Source organism: Vipera berus (genome assembly GCF_964194415.1).
Source record: "Vipera berus genome assembly, chromosome: 9".
Classification (NCBI taxonomy): domain Eukaryota; kingdom Metazoa; phylum Chordata; class Lepidosauria; order Squamata; family Viperidae; genus Vipera; species Vipera berus.
In genome coordinates, this window is record NC_138212.1 from 9,582,904 (window position 1) to 9,609,532 (window position 26,629).

Below are 26,629 nucleotides of genomic sequence, written 5' to 3' on the forward strand. Positions count from 1 at the left end.
ACTAAACAGTTTGAAAGTTGAGGGTTCCTTGTGGGTCCTCAATTTACAACCATTCATTTAGCAACAGTCCAAAATTACAGCAGAACAGTGACTTATGACTGATCCTCGCACATACAGCGGTCGCAGCATCCCCACGGTCGCATTGGTAGGCGTGCAAGAAAGGCTGCCTGGGCCTTCGATTAACATGTCATTGATATAAAGAAAACATTGGGGCAAAGTGAGGAAACCCCCTGTTCAGGCCCTGAGAAACAGAGGTCTTGGCTGACTGTCTAAGAGTGAAGGACTTTTAAGGGATGACTTAGCTTAAGTTCTTCCCAGCAGATCCTATATCCAACCTGCAGCATTTTCTATTTTTCTATTATTATTATTATTATTATTATTTTGGCAAGTGGGGCTGCTGCAACTTCTACTCTTCTGCAGGTTTAATTGCAAAGGGATTCTGTGCAGATATACCAAGAAGCACATCACAGCCTCTGGAGTTTGCTGACATTAGCAAAGGTAACTGACACCCTTTTTGACTGCAGGCGGGGAGGGGGTGGTGTTAGTTTTGAAACTTTAGACAGTTCATCTCCTCCGTATGAGGCTCTCTGGGTTGGTCCAGCAGAAGAGAAGCCAAGGGGAGGGCAACCATTGTCTTCCAATCTCATCAAAGAGGCAACCTTTCAAATGCTTAACATTCCCCAGCTCCAATGGGGCCTCCAGCTGATTGTCTTTCCTTGTTTACAAAATAAAAGCAGAAGGCTGTATGCCCCCAAAAGAGGAATGTGCTTGTTTGCTCATCTCCTGGTCTTCAGTAGTGTGCTTATCTAGGCACGCCCACCAAGAGTTGCTTCCTGGTCCAGCTTGTGTCCCAAGAGTCCAGCCAAAGGGAGGGATCGAGGAGACTCACCAAGATGAGCTGGAGAGCTATCATCATCTCCCATAGTTGCTCATCAACACAGATGCTACCTAAGATTCTAGAGGTAATAAATAACAATCAGGACAAGGAGCCACTAAGGGACTCATCCAGTTAACAACTTTCCAACCTGGTCTTTCTGCACACCATGGAATGTCCATGTAGGGCAACATGGAATGCCATAACCCAGCTGGCTTTCATGCCTAAGGTGGGTCTGGAATTCCCAGTCTCTCGATGATTGGCCCAAAGTCACCCAGCCAGTTTTCATACCTAAGGTGGAACTAGAACTCCCAGTCTTCTGGTTTCCAGGCCAGCACCTTCACCAATACACCGAACTGGCTTAAAGGGTAATTCCTGAGAGAGGATTTTCATTTCTACTTCAAAGCAAAAAGACATTCCATGCCATTTTAGAAGCTTTTGGAATAAATGTGTTTTACACCTGTATTTAGAAATATCTATTCAACCAAGCTGACAATTAGTTTAGTGGGTGACAATTATGGCCTGCAATCTCATTGTCAAGTCTTACCGTACTGATTGGCTTATTTTATACAATTCGATTTCTCTGGTGTTCGTTAAAGTGTGCGATTAAAGCAGTGATTCCCTTAACAAATGTGAGAGAATTAGGGAGGCACCTTCCTGCATTGCTTCCAAATGTTATCTGGATATTTAGGACTTAAAATTGTTTCAGGACTTTTACTTCATCAACAGTTCCTGCAAATTTCTATCACAATCATTTTTCTGACTCTTTACAACCAACAAAAAACTGAAGCAAAATTTCCCGGAACTTTTGAGGGACTGCAAAAGCCTGACTTTCTGATGCTGGTTCTGAATCAGCTTTTGCTTCTGCTGGTTTGTTATTTTTTAAAAAATAACTTCATCAAGTTAGCTAACAAGTCACTAAAATAGCTGGATTGAATTAGCTGAGAAGGTCAGTTGCAGATGTTTATCCATGAAATCAGGGATGGTCTGATGGGTTTTTTTGTCCACGTTAGTCTTCCACCTTTCACCAAGTCTCTGCTCCACAAGGAAGTGGCCTTTAAATCATGCCAGAAACATTGAGCAATATGGCCTGTAAAAATGAACAGGTTGCCTATTAGTGTTTAAGCATACAGTACTTTTGACCTTGTTTGGATATTGCTACACTTGTCCTTTATTTTGCAGAGAGTCCAAATTTGAAGCTTTGGCTCAGGCCCAAAACGTCTGAAGCAAACGGTAGATAAACCATTCTCCTGGAAAACTACTGGGAATACTGTCTTGGGTGAGTTTTCTTGTGTTACATGAACATTGGGGAGATGTTCTTGGAAACGGAGTTTGAACATAGTTCTTGCATCAAAAGCTTGGTGTCATGTTGGATCAGAAATTAAATCTGATTTTACTCTTTGACTCTTTTTTTTATTAAAAAGTTTTACAGTACATTTTTGAATACAAAACCCCTCCCCTCCCCCTCCCCTCTCCCCAAACCTCCCCAACACTCCCCTCCCCTGCCCTCCCCCCTCCCCGACTTCCCAGAGCTAAATACAGGGTATAAAAATACAAACAAACATAATCTAAAATATGCAAACAACAATAAAATATTAAATTCTATCGCACTTTAACTCTTAATAAAATAACTACAAGCTAATTATACATCATATAAATCTGCTACTTATTCAAATGCTAGGTGAAATTTTTTAGTCCCATATTTGTTTTGAATATAATCTATCCATCTCTTCCACTCCACGGTATATTTCTGTTGCGATTGATCTTTCAAATACACTGAAATCTTTGCCATCTCCGCCAAGTTGGAAACTTTTAAAGTCCATTCTTCTATAGTCGGCAGTTCTTCCTTCTTCCAATATTGCGCTACTAAAAGTCTCGCTGCCGTAATTAAATTCAACATCAATTTAATATCTACAACGGTAGTATCTGTGATAATACCCAATAAAAACAATTGCGGAGAAAACTTTATCCTTTTCTTGAATATCTTTTGCATATTCCACAAAATTTTAATCCAAAAAGCTTTAACCTTTTTACAAGTCCACCATATATGAAAATACGTTGCATCCTCACAACCACACCTCCAACATTTGGGCTGGCAGTTCGGATACATACTTGCTAATTTTTTAGGATCTAAATGCCACCTGTAAAACATTTTGTAAAAGTTCTCTCTTAAATTTTGGGCCTGTGTAAATTTTACTCTTTGACTCTTATCTGGATGTGGAAATAAATTGTAAGACTGCAGCAGAAAGCAGTGTGAAGAGAAGAAGCACAGGATTTTCATTGTTTGTTATATGACATTTTTCCTTTTCCCTCACCATATTTTTTCCTTTTGGGATATGTATTTCAGAAAGTAAGCTTATAGGCAATGTTTGTCTTCTTTTATTGATTGAAGAAAATCCTTTAGAGATGTTTTGGCTAAAGATGTGGATTCAATTATTTCCTATTAAAATAAATAATTGCATGCTTACAAAGAGAATAGTCCTAATTTAAGTATGACAGTCAAGAGAATTTACATGCACAGATAAAGCATTTGTAGGGAAGTGACATAGTTAACAGCTGTACTTAGACAAGTCACTATCTTAAAGACTAAAAATAATTTGCAGATTACTGTGAAGAGAATGCACAAATACCAGAAATGATCAGAATTGACCTGAAATAGGCAGAACCATCCACCTCTGCATGGTTTTTAGCCCATTCCATCGGCACTTAACCTGTGCCTAATCATTGTCAAAGCTATGTAACTCTTTATATAAAATACAGAATACATGCAAAGTTTGCATTAAAGTGGCAAAATGGCTTGTCAGCACAACTTTGAAGAAAACAAAAATCAAAAGCTTAGTAAATACAGGTTGGGAAATCTGTAGTCCTCAGGTCTCTGCTCAAGAATCTCCTGGCATTGTTCAGTCTTGGAGCTGCTGATGAGGCCTCTTGGGAGTTGTAGTGCACAATTTCTGTAGGCTCACAGGTTCCCAGCCTGGGCGTGTGCATTAACAGGGACCATAAACCTCTACCTTGTCTAGGCTGAATTTGAATATTAGAACACGATACACTATGTGCAAAAACAAATCAGGAAAATCCAGGCACATTTAAAAAAAAAAGTAGCTCGACAGGGTGAAGGCTAAACGAGTCTCCTCCCTAATGGGCTGGCTTTCTATCCACAGGTATACATTCTACAAGCAGATCCACAGGTGAACATTTCAGGGAGGCAGTTCAGAAGGCCCTGGAGTTCTTCCATGCATGTCAGCTTTTTTGGCCTAAGTCCAAACACCTTCAGTACAGATGAAAATGAGAAGATCCTGCAGCAGAAATGCTAGTCCAATAGGACTTGCTGATTCTTGCCTTTTTTTTTTAGGTCCAAAGGTTGAGTTCAGCCTCTGCTGCTCTGTAAACGTGTCAGATTGCAGGGAGTTTGGCAGTCTGTATTCCTGGGGGGGTGGGGGTGGGGGTGTTGAGCAAAGGCGGTGGTGGAAAGTCACACTGGGGAGTGCAGTTAGAGGCAAATGGTTGCATCCCTGGGAAAGGAGCCTCCCAGTTGGCAGTGGCCACTTCCCCTTCAGAGAAAGGGATGGTTCTGTAGTCTTTCAGGTGAAGATGGAAACATTTGAGAAACATGGCTCTGGACAGATTGTTGTTGTTGTTAGCTGTGAAGTCGTGTCCGACCCATCGCGACCCTATGGACAACGTTCCTCCAGGCCTTCCTGTCCTCTACCATCTTCTGGAGTCCCTTTAAGCTCACGCCTACTGCTTCAGTGACTCCATCCAGCCACCTCATTCTCTGTCGTCCCCTTCTTCTATTGCCATCAACCTTTCCCAGCATTAGGCTCTTCTCCAGTGAGTCCTTCCTTCTAATTAGGTGGCCAAAGTATTTGAGTTTCCACTTCAGGATCTGGCCTTCTAAAGAGCAGTCAGGGTTGATCTCCTCTAGGACTGACCAGTTTGATCGCCTTGCAGTCCAAGGGACTGGCAGGAGTCTTCTCCAGCACCATAATTCAAAGGCCTCAATTCTTTGGTGCTCAGCCTTTCTTATGGTCCAACTTTCACAGCCATACATTGCAACTGGGAAGACCATAACCTTGACTATACGCACTTTTGTTGACAGGATGATGTCTCTGCTTTTTAGTGTGCTGTCTAGATTTACCATGGCTTTCCTCCCGAGGAGCAAGCGTCTTTTAATTTCTTGGCTACAGTCCCCATCTGCAGTGATCTTGGAGCCCAGGAAAATAAAATCTGTCACTACCTCCATTTGTTCCCCATCTATTTGCCAGGAATTGAGAGGGCCGGATGCCATGATCTTGGTTTTCTTAATGTTAAGTTTAATGTTGAGACAGATTAATCTGCCTCAAAGAAGAGAAGGTCGACCTATTCTCCAAAGCACTTGAAGGCCGGACAAGAAACAATGGATGGAAACTAATCAAGGAGAGAAGCAACCTAGAACTAAGGAGAAACTTCCTGACAGTTAGAACAATTCATCAGAGAAATGGCTTGGCTTCAGAAGTTGTGGGTGCTCCAGCTCTGGAGGTTTTCAAGAAGATGATGGACCACCATTTGTCTGAAACAGCATAGGGTCTTCTGCTTGAGCAGGGGGTTGTACTAGAAGACATCCAAGGTCCCTTCCAACTCTGTTATTATGTTATCTCTTCTGAGTAGGGTTGATTAAATGACTGCTAAGAAATTGGCTCTATTAATCCCATGATACTGGTGTGTTGGGAGGTGGAGTAGCCCTGTGTTTATTTCACAAAGCAGGAAAGACCAGTCGATAAAGGCATTGTTCCTGCATAACTCCATCAAGGTAGTCTTTCTGAATCTTTATACCTGGAGAGATGGAAGCCTCTTTTAAGAATAGCAATTGTTTCCAAATATCAGTCAATCCCCATGTGATAACCATAAAAGAATGTGGAAATGACCTTGAAAATGGAATGGATAAGCCACTAAGGGAAGAAAAATGACAACTCTGTCCTGGGAATGTAAGAGGGATGAGAAGGAAACTCAAAATAAAATCCACTTTGATTCTCTTTGGTATAAGATGGGGCAGAGAAAAATTCTGGCAGACGTCTAAGTTTCTATTTGTCCCGTAGCAAATAAAATGCCAAGCCTGGAAACCACACAGTGTCTGTTTTCCTGTCTAACATAGAGGGCTCACAATAGCTAGCTGCAAACCTGGGTCTTCTCTATTCCTCTTTTTTCTCATTTTTAATTTCGACAGCAATCCTGAAGGCACCATTCTGCATTTGCATAACACACATGCTCCTGATTAATCAACAATTTTCTGGCTTTGCTTGTCACCTTAAATCACAAAGTAATCATGGGCTGGATTTGCAGAACACGCACTAAGTTGAAAGGTGACCCAGTCTGTCATGTAGATCCAACCACAAATGGGATAGTTGTTGGTGCTTTGGGTGAAGTCCAGGGTCTGTGGAAGATGAAAAGTTAAAGGTACACTTCATAACTCAGCTTAAGAGAAGACCTTTCCTCAAATAATCCAGTGAGAACCGAGCATGTTCAGTGACCCAGAATATTGCTTCATCGTATGGCGAGAGGGGCAAGAAGGTGAGAAGGAATCAGGGTCCAAGGGGATGAGGTTGGCCTCAAGAGGTTGTTGGACATCGTACTTGTAAAAATGCAACCAATACCTGGAATTCAAGGCAGGAAAGCTTGATTGGGAAAGGTGATTTCTAACCCAAAGTCTCAGAAGCTACCTCTCTTTTCTTTTGGCAGACAGCCAGATCATTAGGCAATGCTCATTTGTTAAATCCTTGCTGATTATAACACAAAGCACCTCAGTTGGGTAGGTTAACATTTGGCAGGTACATTAGGAATTTTTACAAAATTGTGCCTTTCTCAGCAAGACTTTTTTTTAATGGGGCCGAAGAAGAGATATAGTAGCAATCAGCAAGAAAGGCCCCCTGATAGGGTGGGACAGGACTTGAAAGCATCACACCCCAAAGCTGGCTGTTGACAAGGCTTCCCTTAATTTCCTTCTGTGCAAACAGAGTCCCTTTAACAGAGCAGATGGTCAGATACGGTGGTGATTGAAACCCATGTAAATAATCAACACAGGCCTGGCTGAATAGAAAGAAACTACCCACAGACAATTGAAGAAGAATCTCTGGGTCCTCTGAACCAGCTTGTTCCCCACGTGGAGCACTGCCTGCAATTAAACTTTCAGGGAGCTATAGATTGTGAAGTGCAGTCACAAAGTCCATCATATAGCCCAGGGGTCCTCAACCCCCGGTGAGCGGACCAGTACCGGGCCATGGCATGCCAGCAACCAGTCTACACAAACAAGCAAAGCCCCATCCACCAAATGCAACCAGTCTACACAAAACCACGCCCCCTCCGGTCCACGGAAAAACCTCTCTCCACGGAACTGGTCCCTGGTAGTGCCCAAAAGGTTGGGGACCTCTGATGTAGCCCATAGCCCAATCATATACAGGTAGTCCTTGACGTATAACCATTTGGTTAGTGACCATTCAGAATTACGATGGCACTGAAAAAAGTGACTTATGACTGTTTTTCACACTTACGACCACTGCAGCACCACGGGATCAATACCTGGCAACTGGCATTTATTTCTGACCGTTGCACTGTCCTGCAATCTTGTGATCACCATTTGTGACCTTCCCAGTTGATTTCCAACCAGCAAAGTCAATGAGGGAAGCTGGTTTCTCTTAAGGACCCCATGATTTACTTAATAACGGCAATGGGTTCCCTAACCATGGGGGCAAAAATGTTCACAAAATGGGGCACAAGTCACCTAACAACTGTTTTACTTAGCAATGGAAATATTGGACTCCATAAGTTGAGCACTACCTGTGGCCCATTTTGCAGCCAAAATTTGGTTGCCCAACTAATTTTCAGCAGTAACTTTTTAAATATATATAAAGCCAGGTCTGGTTTAGAGGAGATAATGAGTCCCATGAAGGGGTTGCATTACTGAAATTTTCACATTTTGAAATTCTAAGTAGAATGGAATGGAATGGGATAGTAGAGTAGAGTAGAGTAGAGTAGAGTAGAGTAGAATAGAATAGAATAGAATAGAATAGAATAGAATAGAATAGAATAGAATAGAATAGAATAGAATAGAATAGAATAGAATAGAATAGAGCTGGAAGGGACGTTGGAGGTCTTCTAGTCCAGCCCCTGCTCATGTAGGAGAACCTATACCATCTCAGACAGGTGGTTGTCTAGTCTCTTCTTAAAAGTCTTCAGTGATGGGGCACATTGATTCTATGCCTCTGTTTATACAACTTTATGTAACATTGGTTCCAGCTTGACAGAAATAGGCAATGAATTCTGTAATAATACGCCTCTCTTTTTTTTTTGCACTTTTGTTATTATTTGAAGGAATCGTCCTCTGGTCCATTTTGTAAAGGGCTCTACTCAAATTGATTAAAACAGATTAACATATGGTAGGTAGCAGTACATGCTCAAGCAAAGATAAACAAGTACAGGCATGGTGCAGCATCTAGAACAGAAATGTCAAACTCGCGACGTCACGTGACGTCATGCAACGTATTGGGATGGTTTTGCCATTGACACCCCTGATCTAGAACCCTAATGGCACCCCTGATCTAGAACCCTAATGGCAGGTCACTAACCTCAATCGCACATGCGCTAGCCTCACAATAACTGAATTTGGTTCAAGTTAAATGCAACCTGGTATCATTGTATAGTTTGCACTACTGGTAAGTCTTGCTTACCAGCTGCCTTGTGCAGTGACCATTCAAAGTTATGACAGTGCTAAAAAAAATCACTGTGGCCAAATTGCACACTTGTAGACAGTATGCATTGTACTGTGCCTGAATTTTTTTTCCCATTTCCCCCCCCCCCTTTGTCGAAGACCAGAGAGAGATTGAACATTCAGTATGGATCTGTGGCACTCTTCTGAATTGATATCTAAAGGCTTCCTGAGCATCCAAATCAGTTTAGAAGCATGTCAACTTGCTGATTTTATTTCATTAAGCTGTCTTTGCATCAAACATCTGAACAGAAATCTGCACATTTCAGTTAAAAAGTTACCACACAAACCATTGCATTGAATACTTTGGGATTTACTTCTGAATTAAATATCCATTTATACAAAGCTCATAGTCTTGAAAGTGCAACACACCTCCTTTTTATTATTTTACCAAGAAATTAAAGGTTGTGCAAATTATGGATTGCATCTGTTAAAAGAGTGATTTTCTCATACTCCTAAATCCACAGTTTTGTACCCTGCACTTACTGTTTCTGAGCTTGGCTCCTTATGGGAATTAATAACCCAAGTAATGTGCACACCCACAGCTCTGTTTCCCCACACTGCGAAATGCACATTTTAAAAAGAATCAATGTGTGTCTGCAAATTCCCAGCCCATGAATGTTTCATGTTTGGTCTTGCTAGAACCTGATTATGCAGTTGTTTTAAATAAACACATTTCATCATTAATGAGCCCTGGGCATATTTAGGGAAGTGGTCCAATATGTAAAGAGGCAAGGAGAAGGAAGTTTTTGGGGAAGAAAGTAATACACGTAGTCCTTGACTTACAACTATTTCTTTAGTGACAGCACTGAAAAAAATGTCACTCTTCTTGTTATTTCTTGTTTGCTAAAAAAATAACGGGTTCTTTCATGAAAAATACCTTATGTTAACAGGGAAAGGGGTCCAATGTTCTTTTTTACACAATTCAATTAATAAATATTCTGGGTTACGGCAGCGAGACTTTTAGTAGCGCAATATTGGAAGAAGGAAGAACTGCCGACTATAGAAGAATGGACTTTAAAAGTCTCCAATCTGGCGGAAATGGCAAAGATTTCAGCGTACTTGAAAGATCAGTCGCAACAGAGATATATTGTGGAGTGGAGAAGATGGATTGATTATATCCAGAATAAATATGGGACTAAAAAGTTTCATTTAGCATTTGAATAAGTATTGATGTGATATTTAAATTGCTTGTAGTTATTTTATAAGAGTTAAAGTGCAATAGATTTAATATTTTATTGTTGTTTGCATAAGGTAGACTATGATTGTTTGTATTTTTATACCCTGTATTGAGCTCTGGGAAGTCGGGGAAGGGGGAGGGGAGGGAGGTGTTGGGGAGGTTTGGGGAGAGGGGAGGGGGTTGGGAGGGGTTTTGTCTTTTTAAAAAATGTATTGTAAAACTTTTCAATAAAAAAAAATAAATATTCTGGGAATGCTTCAATTCTGGTTTTCAGTATGGTAAATATTAATATAGCCCATGCCAACAAAAGCTCTTTGAGGGCCCTGCATAATTTTTAAAAGTGGGGAGGGGTCCTGAGAGGAAAAGTCTTTAAAAAAGTACTGCTCTAGTTGTACTCAAGACAGCTCATGAAATTACAGAACTGGAAGAGAATCCCAAAATGCAAAACATAAAGTTCAGAAGCAGTAAGAAGGAAGAGAAGATTCACAAACAGGGCCAATTTAACAAACAATGCAAAGGTTTACCAAGACAAGGCATGCTGTATTTGGAAACATTTATTTGGAAACAATGGAAGGGAGCTTGCCACTTATAAAGGTTTTGTAATCATTGTTGACCCAAAGGTGTGGGTGTAGGAAGGCACACGCCTGCCACACTTTGCAAAAAAGAAAAACAGTGTTGTGTATTGAAAAGATACCACGGAAGATTCAACTGCAGCCTAATTTGGATAGCAGTTCTTGAACTAGAGCTGGTTCTCACTATTTGAAGAGTGGGCTACAGTAATCCTCAATTTACAGCCATTCATTTAGCAACTATTCAAAGTCAAAACAGCACTGAAAACAGTGACTTATGACTGGTTCCCACACACTGTTGCAACATCCCCATGGTCACATGATTAAAACTTGGCTGCTTGGCAACCCGGGTCATGTGATCACCATTTGCAACCTTTCCAGCCAGCTCCCACAAGAAAGTCAATGGGGGGGGGGAAGCTGGATTTACTTAACAACCATGTAATTCACTTAACCACTGTGGCAAAAAAGTCATAAAATCGTATGTGACTCGCTTAAACACCACCTTGCTTAGCAAGGTGAAATTTCCAATTGTAGTCATTAATTGAGGATTGCCTACATTTCAATATTTTTTAAGTACTAATGAACCTTGAAAGCTCTCAACCATTGTTAGCTCCTGGACAGAAGGCCACTTCCTAACAAAAAAGCTGTGGGTACAGTCAGTGGTGGAATTCAAATATGGGAACAACTGGTTCTCTGTGTAGATGCCACTTCTGGAAGTCCATTCTGGGCCTGGACAGCAAAAAATTAGCTACCGGTTCTGCCGAAATGGTGCGAACTGGCTGAATCCCACCACTGGGTACAGTGGCCATCAGATGTCTGGAGGATATGGTCAAAAAGTCAGGATGGTGGCCAGGATTGAGGTTCTGCCTGTTTTAGATCAGCCACCTAGCTCTTCCAACCCCACCATGTGGACATCTGTTTCGACAATTGACAATCTATTAAAGGCTGCCTTGTTGGAAGGTGTCATCACAAGGCCATGTCTAGCCAGAAGAAATTAAGGAGGGTTTATCTTAGGTAGAATTCAGATAGGAGACTGTCTGGGAATGCCAGCAGCAGTAAATTACACCAGGGGGATGTTGCTGGACATTGGAAAGAAGGCAAGGGCAAATAATTTCAATACAATCATGGAGATAATGTTGTCAGCATGTAGATGTCTAAGCTCAAGTTGAGCTTCACTCAAGAGTATCATCCCTAGGGCTTGCAAATATTGACTGCAAGAGTCTACATACCTATTAGATGGCAGCAAGATGTTTGTCTGAATCAATTTTTCCCTACCTTGGTAAGTTCCGGGTATGTGGACTTCAACTCTGAGAATTCTCATCCATGGCCATACTGGCTGTGGAATTCTGAGAACTGAAGTCCACACAGCTTGTAATTGCCAGGTTTCACAAACACTGGTGTGGACTCTTCACCTCTGCTTAAAGAGTTGCCCAGTGCATGGCTAGTGTACAAAATCCTTAAAAGAGTAGCAAGGAGGAAGTTTCTGATCAACATTAAAAAGAAGTGAGCTTAGGACAAAAATGTGGGCCAAGACCAAAACAAAACTTCATTAAACGGAATCCCATTTTAGTGACATTTAATCCCTTTAATTAAACACCCTAGGTCAGACCATTGCGCCTTATGCATTTAAATGTTTCTTCCTTTTGGCATTCTAAAAATCTAAAGTCACTTACCACATTTGGAGAGGCTTCCTGGCTGAGGTTTTTTGGATATTATACACAACCTTGAGGATTCAGGTGGCTCTCAATGTGATCTATATATGTAACTATCCATATGAATGAGCACATCCATCAGGGGTTATTATCCCATTAAGCCACCATATGCTCTGTTTGTTTGGACAAGGCATTAACATCTTCTTTGAAGCTGGCCTTTCTTGTTTTTCTAAGAAATGCCAGGTTTTGTTTAAATCTTTTTTCACAGTAGAAGAGCTTGTGGATGGGGGCAATTGTGCGTATGTGATAACCTTGAGATCTTGGGGGTGGGGGGAGGGCAAGGATCCTGCAATCATCTGCTCTGTCTGAAAATGTGCAAGCAAACATCTGGTGAGGAGCAAGGCACCTTTTGCCTGGGAGAAGTGGGACAAATGTTTGTCTTTTCGGTGGCAGCTTCTGCAGCTGAGAAGGTGTAAGGTGTCAGGGAGGACCGGTGTTGTTTCCAGGAGAGAAGAAAGAAGAGGGACTAAATTGATTTCCATAAATATTTGAGCAAGGCTGAATTATTTATGACCCTTCAGCTATACAACAGAGGTGATGGGGGGGAGCAAATGAAGGAGGGGTAAGGGGAGGTGAATTTTCTAGATGATTTCATTAAAAAATACAACCCTACACACACACACACACACACACACACACACGTGCGCACGTGCGCACACACACACACACACACACACACACACACACACACACGGATTCCAATCCATGCCAAGTCTTTCCTGCCTGAAATCTGGAAGTCAGTCCCTTCCTCATGGGGCTTCCTCCCCTATTTCTCTCTCCCTATTTCTCTTTTTCTCTCTGTTCACCTCTTGGGCTTTGTCTGTCTTAATCTGCCAACCCTCTCAAAGGATGGCATAAAGATGCCCCTTGGATTCTACCCCCTCCTGTAATTGGAAGCCTTTGTCATTCAGATGAAGGCAAGAGGCAGAAAGCCGGGAGAAAGAAAAATAGAGAAAGGAAGAGAGAATAGGATCTCTTTGTTTGCCTTGCAAATGACAGGATGTGGGCAAGAGACAGGAGGGGCTCCCCATGTTTGGATGATCCGGCCCATTCCTTGTTATGGGGAAGGAGTTGTCCCAGGTTGCGGGGGGGGGGGGGAGGGGGGGAGGGGGAAACATGAGGTCTCCCACCAAACATTGCTACACAAAAGGCTATCTTGACAATCTCCTGTCCCTCCTTGTTGGATATTTCATCCTCCATAGGAGTCTCGGTGCTCTCTGAGCTTGGTTGTTTTCTTGCAAACATTTCACTACCCAACTAGGCAACATCATCAGTGCTAGAAAGGAGTGTGCTTGCTCTCTGTTTACATAAAGGTAAAGGTAAAGGTGCTAGTTGTGCTAGCCGTTTCTGACTCTAGGGGCCGGTGCTCACCTCCGTTTCATGACGTCTCCGTGGTCATGTGGCCGGTATGACTAGACGCCAAAGGCGCACAGAACGCTGTTACCTTCCCACCGTAGTGGTCCCTATTTTTCTACTTGCATTTTTACGTGCTTTCGAACTGCTAGGTTGGCAGAAGCTGGGACGAATAACAGGCGCTCACTCTGTTACGCGGCACTCAGGATTCGACCCGCCAAACTGCCAGCCTTCTGATCGACAAGCTCAGCGTCCTAACCCACTGAGCCACCGTGTCTCCTCTGTTTACATACAAATGGCTTAACCTGGCAGCGTTGGTAGGAGTGTACTTGGTAGTTCCTTTATTGGGGTGCTGCTTACTGCTTAAATTTGGTCTGGAATTAATCCTGGTGTTCTAATCTGTTCAGCTGTATCTCACTGTAGGGAGAAAAACACCCCCTCCCCCATTTCTTCTAACATCACTTTTATTATTTTAACAAATAACTCAAGGCAGCCAACCTATCCAACATACCTCCCCCCTCCTATTTTGCCCTCAACATCAACCATGTGAGTTGGGCTGAGAGAGTGTGACTGTACCAAAGCCATCCATCCAGCTTTCATGGCTAAGGCGGGACTTGAACCCACAGTCTGCCTCTGTCTAGCCTGATACTTTGGGTCTCTGGTTCCATTCCATTCTCCTTTGTATCTATATACTCCTTCATTTCATATCCTTGCCTCCACCTTATCATAAGACTGTAAGACATCCTAGAAAATAAGATGATTGCTTTGGTTTCTAGGACATGGATGCTTAGTGACCACTCCCACCTATATGTAATTGCCATTTTTGTAAGAGTGTCCTCAGCATGTTTAGATGCTCAGCAGGCCATCTTTGCAGATTGCAGATCTTTGGCAACTTTGTAAGTACCTGATGGGATGGAAGATAAAATCAGAACCCCTTGATCTTGTTTTGAAAAACAAATTGCAACACTTTTGAAGCAAGGCTTCAGCATGGAATGTAACAACTTTCCTGGGAACTGATCTCCACCAGCAAGTGTGAAGACATCTGGTTGGTTGCTTTTAGCCTGGAGGGGAGCAAGTCACACCTCTATGCAATGTTGGAAGGACTGTTTGGGTGGCATGTCCTTATGTTTTCCCTGGGATAATGGTTAGCCTAGTTAGGTTATCCTAAAAAGGCTACCATCACAATATCTAAGGGGCTGCCACAAAGAAGAGGAGATCCACCTATTCTCCAAAGCACCTGAAGGCAAGCCAAGAAACAATGGATGGAAATTAATCAAAGACAGAACCAACCCAGAACTAAGGAGAAATTTCCAGGCAATTCGAACAATTATCAGTGGAACAACCTGCTTCCAGAAGTTATGGATGCTCCAACACTGGAAATTTTAAAGAAGAGATTGGACCACCATTTGTCTGAAATGGTATAGGGTTTTCTGCATGAGCAGGGGGTTAGACTAGAAGACCTCCAGGTTCCCTTCTAATTCTGTTATTCTGTTACTTTATTACTCAGGCCCTAGTTTACCCCATATCTCCCTCTTTCTGAAGGGTCAGCAGCATTATAGAGTAGGAACTGGGGCAATTGTTCGTCAAAGCTTATTCAGATAAATAAAACACTAGGAAAAAGTGTTATTGCACACATTCGCTCAGGAAAACTGTGCCTTTTTTGTGTGCAGTAAACCTTTGGAATTTGCCACGTCAATCTCACACTTTCCCTAATTTTCTCAGAAACTGTCAATGATTGCACCAAAGAATTTAGGAAGACAAATCTTTAACCCTTTTCTTGACTCCTTTATGTCATTCTAAACTTAGGGGACACTGTTGCTGAGAAACAAAACAATCTAGAGGACTCAAATCACGGTACTGAAATAATTTTAATTCAGTGGCTGTTAGCACTGCAACCTGCTTTAATTTGGTGTCAGATGGTGCTACATATTCCCTTCCACTTCTCATTCAGTCTGATAGAAGGTTTTTAATTTCACAATTTATTTATTTTTTATAAAAAAACAGGAATCTGTTAGGACCTTTATAACAGCTTTTATCAAAAGTGCACACCACATTTCTATTTGTGTTGTTCTTTTGCTACCATAGACTACCATGGCTTTCTTCCTGCAATTTTGTCCAAGGGAGCCGATAATTTTGGAGAAAATCTTAGGTTCTCCTGCTTAAGTGGGGGGCTGGACTAGAAGACGTCCAAAGTCTCTTCCAGCTCTATTCTATTATGTTCTGTTCTGTTCTGTTCTGTTCTGTTCTGTTCCGTTCCATTCCATTCCATTCCAGTCTAGTCTAGTCTAGTCTAGTCTATTTTCTATTCTGTTCCATTCCATTCCATTCCGTTCCATTCTATTCCGTTCCGTTCCGTTCCGTTCCATTCCATTCCAGTCCAGTCCAGTCCAGTCCAGTCCAGTCCAGTCCAGTCCAGTCCAGTCTAGTCTAGTCTAGTCTAGTCTAGTCTAGTCTAGTCTATTTTCTATTCTGTTCCATTCCGTTCCATTCCATTCCATTCCATTCCATTCCATTCCATTCCATTCCATTCCATTCCATTCCATTCCATTCTATTCTATTCTATTCTATTCTATTCTATTCTATTCTATTCTATTCTATTCTATTCTATTCTAAAGAAAATCTTATCTGTGGTCTTTGGGCGTATTATATATGCCAATGCCCCATCTTTCATTAGGGAATCCTTTCTCCAGCAGTCTGCAGTTCCTTGGCTTTCTGTGCTTCCATTCAATCCCAGGGGAAGGAATTGGAGGATTTTCAGATTGCAAAGTGTGGGCAACAAGGGAAGCTGCAGAACAAAGAGGTGTTGTAATTGTAAATCATAATGCCAACAGTAGCATTCCCTGCCACCTCCAACAATAAACAAATTTCAAAACCCTCCAAAGGAAATTGAAAGCAATTGGAGACTAAGAGGTGGGGAAAGTTTTTAGGGGGTTGGGGAAAAAATACTGCATCTGAGAAACTGCAGAGCAGATTTTGGACGTGTCCAACAAGTCCATAGGTAGCTTTGTTTCCTTGTGATTTTTCCCCCCCCCCCATCATTCAGAATTTGTGGGAAAACTATTCTTTTGCAATTAGGATGGGGTGTGTCAACCTTTTGGCTAACAAGGAAAGTGGAAACCATTTCATTTGAACTTAACTACCTGGCAGGCCAGGGAAATGTAAAATAATGGCTCTTTTAAATTCTCAGCTTGTTATCAGCTACAAATATGCTACAGTAATCCAATTTGGGATTCAAAAGCAGAACAAAAGGACCCCTTCCCTCCCTCCCTCCTCCTCCCTCCCTCCCTCCCTTTAAAAAAAAAAGAAGAAGAATATGCATTCTGAGCAGGCTCTGTTTGCAGATTACCTTCCTGCACCAACTCCCTGTAAATGCCAAAACAACCTCAGAGCAATTCCCTTTTCCCTAAGTGACATTTGAAGGAGTTGGAATGAAATCCTTGTTTTCAAGAGGAGGTGTGCTCCTTTGGGCAATCATTCCCTTTTGTTTTCCAGCATTGTTGTTTTGATGGAGGCAACACCAGTGATGGGAGGCGGGGCCAAGAATTCCCAAGTAATAAAAAAAAAAATCAGATTACACAACCCAGGGCAAAGTCTTTCTCCAAAGGCCCTTCCTCTCTTCTGCTGTCCTTTGCCTGCCATTCTGATGGGGAAGTAGCAAGTTGCATCCGGAAAATTGTGCAGGTAGACCTCGACTTACAAAAGTTCCTTTCGTGACCGTTCAAAGTTACAACGGCACTAAAAAAAAAAAAGGTAGCCGATGGCCATTTTTCACAGGTATGACCTTTGCAGCATCTCCCACGATCCGATCCTGCGATTAAAACTGAGGTGCTGGGCAACAGGTTCATGTTTATGACGGTTGCAGTGTTCCAAGGTCACGTGACCTGTTTTTTTTTGTGACTTTTTGACAAGCAGAGAGTCAAAGGGGAAGCCACATTCACTTAACGACCTGGTTACTAACTTATCAACTGCAGCGATTCATTTAATAAGAATCCCTGAAAGGTCGTATTTTGGGCAAGAAAGGTCGTAAAACGGGCCAAAATTCACTTAACAAAAGTCTCGCTTAGGAACAGAAAGTTTGGGCTCAGTTGTGGTCTTAAGTCGAAGACCACCCGTGTTGCTAACCAAAACTACAACACTGAATGAGCTCTTCTGGTAAGAAAAATGTTTCGGAATAAAGAGTCAATCCTCTCCCCCCACTTTCCCCTTTCTCCCTTTCCCCCCCCCCCCCCATACTTTTGAGGACAGCAACGAAGCCGTTAGGATCACTTCTCAGTTTGCTTGTCATGTGCTGGCTGAGTCCATCCTTTAAGGAAAGGCATCTGTTGAACATGAGACTCTCAGCAAGGAGACAGATGGCATTTTATTGCCTGACCGCAGTTCAAATTCCTTTTATTTCTCTGGAAGCTTGTGAACATGCAGGTGAGTTCTGAGCAGAGAGGCAGGCGTGTGCTCCATTGTTTGATGTGATCAGAAGGCCAGGTGCCCATCGCTGCTACTTCTGATCACCTAGGGCAGGGGTAGGCAGCCTTGGCTCTTTTATGACTCATGGACTTCAATTAGTGCAGGTTCAAGTCCCACCAGGCTCAAGGTTGACTCAGCCTTCCATCCTTCCGAGGTAGGTAAAATGAGGACCCAGATTGTTGGGGGCAATTAAGCTGACTTTGTAATAATGCCGCTTGGGGTGTGTGTGAAAGCCCTAATAAGCAGGCATATACATAGAATGAAGGCTACTGCTAAGCTTGTAAGCCGCCCTGAGTCTTCAGAGAAGGGCGGGATATAAATGAAATTAAAATAAAAAATAAATAAATAAATTCCCAGAATTCCTGAGCCAAGTGGCTCAGGAATTCTGGGAGTTGAAGTCCATGAGTCATAAAAGAGCCAAGGTTGCCTACCCCTGCCCTAGGGTGAGTAAGAATTTCCTCTAGGCGAGCAATCAAACAATATAGCAATAGCACGGAGACTCATATACCGCTTCACAGTGCTTTACAAGCCTCTCTAACTGGTTTACAGAGTCAGCCTGTTGCCCCCAATAATCTGGGTCCTCATTTTATCAACCTCGGAAGGTTGGGAGGCTGAGTCCACCTTGAGCTGGTCAGGATCGCTGGCAGCCGGCAATCAGCAGAAGTAGCCTGCAATACTGCCTTCTAACCAGGAGCCGTCGTGGCGCCGCCTTTGGAATTTAGAAATCCGCTTTCTTTTTTGACGTGGGTAGTTCTCAACTTACAGCCACAGCTGAGACCAGAATTTCTGTTGTTAAGTAAGGCGGTTGTTAAGTGAGTCAGGTCCAATTTTACAACCTTTTTGATAAGGTAACCTTTATTGCCATCACTCTGTATACAGAATGGCAACATGTTCCATGCTTTTGCCGTAGTTGCTAAGCAAATAATTGTAATTGTTTCGTGAATTGTGCAATCTTTACATGAATCCATCTTTTCCCATTGACTTTGCATGCGGGAAGACGATTGGGAAGATTGCAAACGGCAATTGCGTGACTCTTGGATGTTGCAACCATTTTAAATACATGGCAGAACGCAAGCAGCCAAATTGTGGTCATGTGAAGCTGGGTAAGATAATTCCTGAATGGCTCAAGAAACCTGGCAGTTGAAGTCCACAGGTGTAAAGTTGTGATAGTTGCCCACTCTGGTCAAAAGCCTCAAGATGGAGGTCATGGCAATACGATCAAAGGCCCATCTCATCTGAATGCACACCCATTTTGAGGTTTTTTTACATGTATCCAGTGGTGGGATTCAGCCAGTTTGCACCACTTCGGCAGCTATTTTTTTTGTTGCCCAGGCCCAGAATGGACTTCCGGAAGTGGCATCCACACAGAGAACCGGTTGTTCACCTATTTCAGACATGTCAAACACAAGGCCCGGGGGCCAGATCCGGCCCGCAAAGTGGTTTCATGCGGCCCGCGAAGCCATCCTGCAAACAGTGAGGGAACGGCCCCCACTGCCTTGGCCCTGGCCCAGAGACCCTCCTCCTGCCAGAGACCCTCAGATCTGTCCCACTCCTGCCCAGGCCCCCATAGGCACCCTTGAAGCCAACGATGTAGAGCTGGCCACGCCCACCCAGTAGGCCATACACACTCTAGCCACGCCCACCCAGTAGGCCACACCCACCTTGGCCACACCCACCCGGCCCCCTGAGGGCAACCGCAATGCTGATGCGGCCCTCAATGAAATTGAGTTTGACACCCCTGAGTGAATCCCACCGCTGCACGCACCCCCAGAACGGTGCTGATTACTTTCGATATTAGACTTTTTTTTTGGCCACTGTCATGCCTCATCAATTATCCAAAGTATGCTGCCTTTCCTGTTTTCAGTCCATATTCATATTGCCTTGTTGTTTTGTTCTGGCATAGGGAGCAAAAGATGACATTTCTGCTTAAAGATGACATTTATGTACAATGGCTTCCTATTCATACTGGAAAGGCACCTTCCACCTGTACTCTGGCAGCTTTCACAGCCTTCTTTTACAGTCATCTGACTTGGCAGGGCATCAATAGGTGAATAAGTGGTAAATTCCATCATTTAAACTCTGCGCTGGTTGTCCCCCCCCCTCTTTTTTTGGGTTTGTTCAGGTTTTAGCACTACAAGGAGTGCTGAATTATTAGGAGACACACTTATCTTAAAAAGACAAGGTACACCTTTTAGGACAAAACCATTTCCAACAACGCTGTGATCTCATGATTTACATCAGGCTGATATTCAAGGAGAAATTTCCATTTAGTTCCATTTTCTCTGAACAATGTCCTGATTAGCAACTGTCAGATTTGGGATTTAGTTGTATCAAGGATGTACCTAGACTGTCGGTGAGAATCCTAGATGCAGTTTCCTCTTGAATTTAGGACTTGCTTAGTGACCGACTCTTCCTTGTCTGGTGCCCTCAGTTGTGTCATGTTTTAAGTCCTGGAAACCCCAGCCATCACGGTAGTAGAAATTAAACCTGTCACAATTTCACTCCTTCTAAAGAGCATCAGGTTGGGAATAGGCTTTCAAAGTACGTGGTATGAGTAACAAGACAAATAGTAAGTCCTGTTGAACTTACACCAAGATTTTTTTTCTGCAGTCAGAAAGTCTGAAGTCCAGGGTTTGTATCTTTTGCAGCCAGATTCAGGTTCCAAGATCTCTTTGTTCTAGAACAGTGTTTCTCAACCCTGGTAATTTTAAACCGTATGCGCTAACTCCCAGAATTCTCCAGCTAGCACTTTCTCCAGCTAGCACTCCAGCTAGAAACACTGTTCCAAAACCAGCTCAGAAACTGGTGTTTTGCTTTGTTTATGCCAGCTGAGAAGGGCCCTAGGCTGGCCTCTTGCAATGAGTTGTTTCGGCAAGTAGAAAACTAAAAAAGGTTTTAATTATGATTTATTTTATTTTATTTCAGAGTGATAAGGCTGCCTGGCTCAAACTATCTCATTCTTTCTCAACCCAAAACATTTCCATTTGGCTACTCTCCCATTTTTAAGCTGCTGTTTCTTTCAGGATCGTTCTTATTGGCCTTGTTCACACAATACACTAAGCCAAATTTTGTTCAGCCGTTGTTTGTTAATCAAGAATTGTTGATTTCTCACAGCACTATGTTGTGTTGGAAGCAATATGATAAACTTGCCTGGTTCTGACATTTGGTTACAGGAGGTCCTTGACTTATGACCACAACTGATCCCCAAATTTCTGTTGCTAAGCAAGGTAGTTGTTCAATGAGTTTTGTCCCATTTTACAACTTTTTTGCCATAGTTGTTAAGTGAAGCAAGTGATCGTTAAGAAAATTTGGCTTTTCCCTTTGATTTTGCTTGTCGGAAGCAAAATACATGCCAGTTGCCAAGTGCCTGAATTTTGCTCATGTGAGCAAGGGGCATGTGAAAAACGGTCATAACTCACTTTTTCCAGTGCTGTTGTAACTAAATGAGGACTACCTGTATTATTATATGATTTTGTATATTTGTTACTTGGTTGCTTGGTTGTGCCCTGGAAGCTGCCCAGAGTCAGGTGGACTTGGGGTGACATCTAAATTGAATAAAATAATAATAAAAATACCAGCTTAGTTTATTATGCAAATCTAACCATGAGGGTCCTTTTTCGAGGAAACCCAGGTGAGCCAACCATGGTTTTGCAGGATGTGGGAACACCTTCTTTCTAGCATGTCTGCTGTTGGAGAAGCCAGCAAGTCAAAGAGTGGGATTGCCAGAGGAGGCACCTGCTATTTCGCTTTTGATTAATGAGCGTAATGGAAACCGTCTCCCTAGCCCGTCATCCTTCTTCTCCTCTTTCCCCCCCCCGCTCTCCCCCTCCATGTAGTCATATTATCTCTTTGAAGCACATTTTTATGCAAATGGCTTTGGCGTTCTTTTCACCAGGCACAAAACAAACCCAGACGGAGAACTTGACTGGGTCTAATATGGAGCTTGCCTCGGCTGCTTCAGTCGAGAGGCAGAAGTGTGTCTCTGAACAAAGGAATATGATAATTGCTAGCTGGAGGGAATGCTGGAAGGTGGAGTTGGGGGAGGAAGGAGGAAAGAGGCAAGGATGGGATGCTTGAGGATGAGCAGCAGTTTTGGAAGAACAGGTTGTCCTCCAGGCTTCCTAGATGGCACAGCAGCAGCAGGACACCATGGCTATCTACGTTATGTATGTTCTAGCCAAAGAGTTGGCCATAGATTTTCTGCAAGAGCCACTATTCCATCCACCCTTCTTGGGGGACTGGGATTAAGGCTACCCTATCTGCAATATACAAGATGGCTCAGCTGTTAAAGATGCCAAACTTGTCAGTTGGAAAGCTGACAGCCCAGATTTGAGACCCGAGCATTGCATGATGGGGTGAGCTCCCATTACTTGCCCCAGCTCTTGCCCACTAGCAGTTTGAAAGCATGCAAATGCAAGTAGAGCAATAGGTACCACCTCAGTGGGAAGGTAACAGCGTTCCCTGTGCCTTGGCGTAAGTCATGATCATGGAAGTGTCCTCAGACAACATTGGCTCCCTCGGCTAAGAAACGGAAATGACCATCGCCCCCTAGAGTTGGAAACGACTGGAAAGGGGAAATTGGAGTGTCATTTTGTGGTTCTCAAAAGTCATCTGTGATTTCTTAAGATACGCTTCCCTCTGTGCATAAAATTTCCAACTTTTCTCTTCTACTTATAAAGAAAAACTTTTTCATAGCAGGTCACTTCTCTTGACTTAAAAATACAAAACGCAGCTGAAAAGATCTCTGTAGAATTATAATTAAAGTCCAAACAGTAATCTAAAAATAATCCTCCCAGCCTTATAGAACAAATCAGATGGAGCTGTTTAAAGACAATTTAAAAAAACCAACATCGAAAATGTAATTACATTATTGGTCTGTTAATCCAAAATAGAGCTTGAGGTCTCATTCTCATTTTTCCCCCCGCTCTCTTTATACAAAGCATAATATTTTCCCAGTTTTGAAAAAGCCATTCAGAGATACCACCCTGCTCTTTTCTAAGGAGCGATTATGTTTTAGAAACTGAAACTGTTAAAGATAAGCCATTTTTGAGCTACATACATACATCCCAAACAGTAGGAGAGGTTTTTTCATGTAATCAATCCTGTTTCTTTGGTATCAGCTGGGTATCCACAGAGATGCTATTACAAGGGTCTTCAAACTTGGCCCTTTTATGACTTGTGGACCAACTCCCAGAATTCCTCAGCCAGGCAAGCTGGCTGAGGAATTCTGGGAGTTGAAGTCCACAAGTCATAAAAGGGCCAGGTTTGAAGACGCCTGTGCTATTAAGACACATGGGTTCTTGTTTCTTCACCGTCTTAGTTGTGTTTGTGATAGCCGTTTGTTCCCTACAGTAGAAGGAAAAGAGGTAATGTGTTACCAGGAGAGGCAAAAGTGGCATTAATCTGATTACAAATTACATATGACACAGGGGTTGATAGCCCAAACACCTCCCAAATATTGCTAGAAATAGCATGCAATGACTCAAAACACCCAAATTTAGCCAGAAATCTTGTAAGATCAAAAGTTCTTACAAGATGTTGTTGTTCTCACAAGTCTTGTTCAAGAACAATGAAGATCTTGTCCTCAGATAAAGTTATCATATATTCATGTGAGATCCTGAAATGTTTGCAAGATAATCTTTGGGGAGGCTGCAGATTCCATTTTGGTTGAGAAAGAAACCTCTTCTCCGCTGCCAAGAAATCTCCATTGAATATGTGTAAAAAAAAAAAGTATTTGGAGCGAGTAGCAAACAAGCATCAAATTTTGATTATGGTCACAGTCAAAAAGCAAAATGTAGTAAGCTAAAATATTAAAATGGAAGAACCTAGCTAATTGCCTCCTGACATGGAACAATCAATCAGAACTTAATTATATCCCAGAGTTTCCTTTCAACAATTATAACTGAAAAGTTATTTTGCTATGGTTTTTTTTGAGATTTCTACAGATATGCCAGATGATGGAAAGCATTCTTTTCCACAATACATTTGGAATGATTTACAAGAAGGGTGAAATCAAGATAGAGCATCACATTTGGTAAAGTGGACAGCTCAGCAGAAACTGGAAAGTTGATCTAACACCTGACCCCTGTCCTGGGAGGCAAAGTTGCTATCCCTCCATTTTAGAACCCTTGATAGGGAGAGTACAAGTAGTTCTCATCTTACAACCATTTGTTTAGCGACTGTTCAAAGTTAAAACAGCACTGAAAAAAGTGACTTATAACCGTTTTTCCACCCAACCATTGCAACACCCCCACACACACCCCGTGGTCACGTGTTCAGAATTCAAACACTTGGCAACTGACACATATTTATGATGAGTTACAGTGTCCCCAGGTCATGTGATCCCCTTTTGTGACCTTCTGACAAGCAAGGTCAATGGGGAAGCCAGATTCACTTAACAACTGTGTTACTAACTTAACTGCAGTGATTCAATTAATGGTGGGAAGAAAGGTTGTAAAATGGGGCTAAATGTACTTAACAACTGTCTCGCTTAGCAACAGAAATGTTGAGCTGAATTGTGGTCGTAAGTTGAGAACTACCTATAAAAAAGCTCTTCTACAAGGCTTGGAGAGAATATTGTATAAATACTTAGGAATGCATAAAGCCCTAATCCAACAATTAGTGTTACAGGGATAAGAAAGTTTGCTTGTGTCTTCTAAACTCAGATCTAGAATCCATTCCTTGATCTCTTGTAAAACCCTGTCAACCTAGTATTGTCAAAGACTTGATGATCCATGACTTGTTGGGTCATCATTTCAGAGATACTTCCTTAAACCAATAGAGGTTGTACTAACAATCCACAATTAATCAAATCTGAAGCTATGGGTTTTTTCCCAAGAGGAGACAAACTTGTCAATAAGGATTGACTTGGAAAGAGTTCTGTCCCCCAGAATTAATTTTAATTGGTAATCTCAATCCTCAAATCCTCATATGAGCCTCTATAGATAGGTAATTTAGCTCCATGTTCAAGCTTTTATTTGAAATCCAGGGAAGGACACCAAGCACAACTCTTAAAATCCTAGTTTGAAGTACCGTACCTCCATTTTTTTTTGCATCTTCATAGATAAAAAACTGGTGCATCATAAAGTATTAAGCTTAGCACATTGGCCCTGGAAAACATAATTGCAGCAGGGACAGAGTAATTTCCATGGTGGTTGGCAAATTAATGATTACATAGGAAGGTTTTTTTATGCAAAATGAAATCTTTTTCTTGGTGCTTCCAGATATTAGAGATTGAAACAATTTCTAAAAATTTAAAGATGCTTCATTTGCTTAACCTGATTGCCATTGATTTTCCCCTAATGGGGGACTTTAATGCATCATTTTGTGAATACAACCATTTCTCTCCTCCCTCACATCCAGATATTCAAGTCCCTGTAGCTTTATTGGCAAGATTTGAGAAGTGGCTTGCCATTGCCTCTTTCCTGGGGCTGGGAAAGAGTGACTGGCCCAAGGTATTCAGATAGCTTTGTGCCTAAGCGGGTCTAGAAACTCACAGACTGACCTCACAGTGTCCTGGTTTCTAGCCTAGTGCCTTTTCCTACCCCAAATTGGATCTCTACTTTTCTCTTACTATAATTAATTTCTACTTTTTCTTCTCTACAACAAGTATCTAAGGCAAGGGTGTCAAACTGCTGGCCTGCAGGCCGGTTGCATCATACGGAGGCTGCGCCCACCCCAGCTCCAGCAATGCAAAAAAAGTCATAATACGTCGCGACACATCACATGACATGGCGTGTTCGACACCCATAATCTAAGGCTTATAAACTTCCTTGAAGACCAACTAGTGCTGGGGAGAGGATGACTGCATTAGCCACTTCAAACAAAATAAATATTAAGGGGTTGTGGGTTTTTTTTGCTAGCATTAGGGGATGAATTTCCTTTTTCCCCCCTAAAGACCAAATTAGGGAGTTGATATAAAGATTAAATAAAAGGTGGGGCAAAGTGCAATTTTGTTTAATTCCCCTTTTGGTGGGGCTTGAATCTGAAGGATCTCTATCCCATTCTCTTTCTTACTTCCATAATATGTTTAGATTGTTTAGGCTGCACTTGGTACATTTAAACCCTGGTTAAAAGTATCTCATTAGAGCAGCAAGAATAATTTCCAATCGTTAACATAGCCCTCCTTAAGTAATCCAACATGTCTCCTTGTCAACTTTTGCAGAGAGATGCTTATTACTGTGTATCTTCCTTTTCTTTCTTTCTTTCTTTCTTTCTTTCTTTCTTTCTTTCTTTCTTTCTTTCTTTCTTTCTTCCTTCCTTCCTTCCTTCCTTCCTTCCTTCCTTCCTTCCTTCCTTCCTTCCTCCTTCCTTCCTTCCTTCCTTTCTTTCTTTCTTTCTTTCTTTCTTTCTTTCTTTCTTTCTTTCTTTCTTTCTTTCTTTCTTTCTTTCTTTCTTTCTTTCTTCTTCCCTTTCTCTTCCCTTTGCTTTCAAAGAACAAAACTGGGGTATGAGCTGCTTAGCATTCAACCTGAACTCCCACTTTGCTGTTGGCCAATTGCGATGCCCCTTATCCCTGATGGATATCTGAGTGAGCAGGTGAGCCTTTTCTCTCATAAATTCTTGTTCAGGGTGTACTTAAAATTCTGTTTCCATGGAGACTCATTCTTCCAATTTTGAAAATTCCACTTTCTGCCCAAACTGATGCCAAGGAAACCTAGTCACTTCCCTGCATATTGGAAACCAGTGCAAAAGGGATTGAGAGCAGAGGGGGAAATGCAAGCTTTGATACATTTGTGATTT

At 42.1% G+C, this 26,629-nt stretch overlaps 1 long non-coding RNA gene across 1 annotated transcript; it reads left to right on the forward strand.

The window, feature by feature from the left end:
- Window positions 1-478: 478 nt before the first annotated feature.
- LOC308671819 lies at window positions 479-26,619 on the forward strand. The gene is made up of 3 exons (XR_014027300.1): window positions 479-498; window positions 2,057-2,153; window positions 26,323-26,619. It is a non-coding gene; the product is annotated as an uncharacterized lncRNA (long non-coding RNA).
- The last annotated feature ends 10 nt before the right edge of the window (window positions 26,620-26,629 follow it).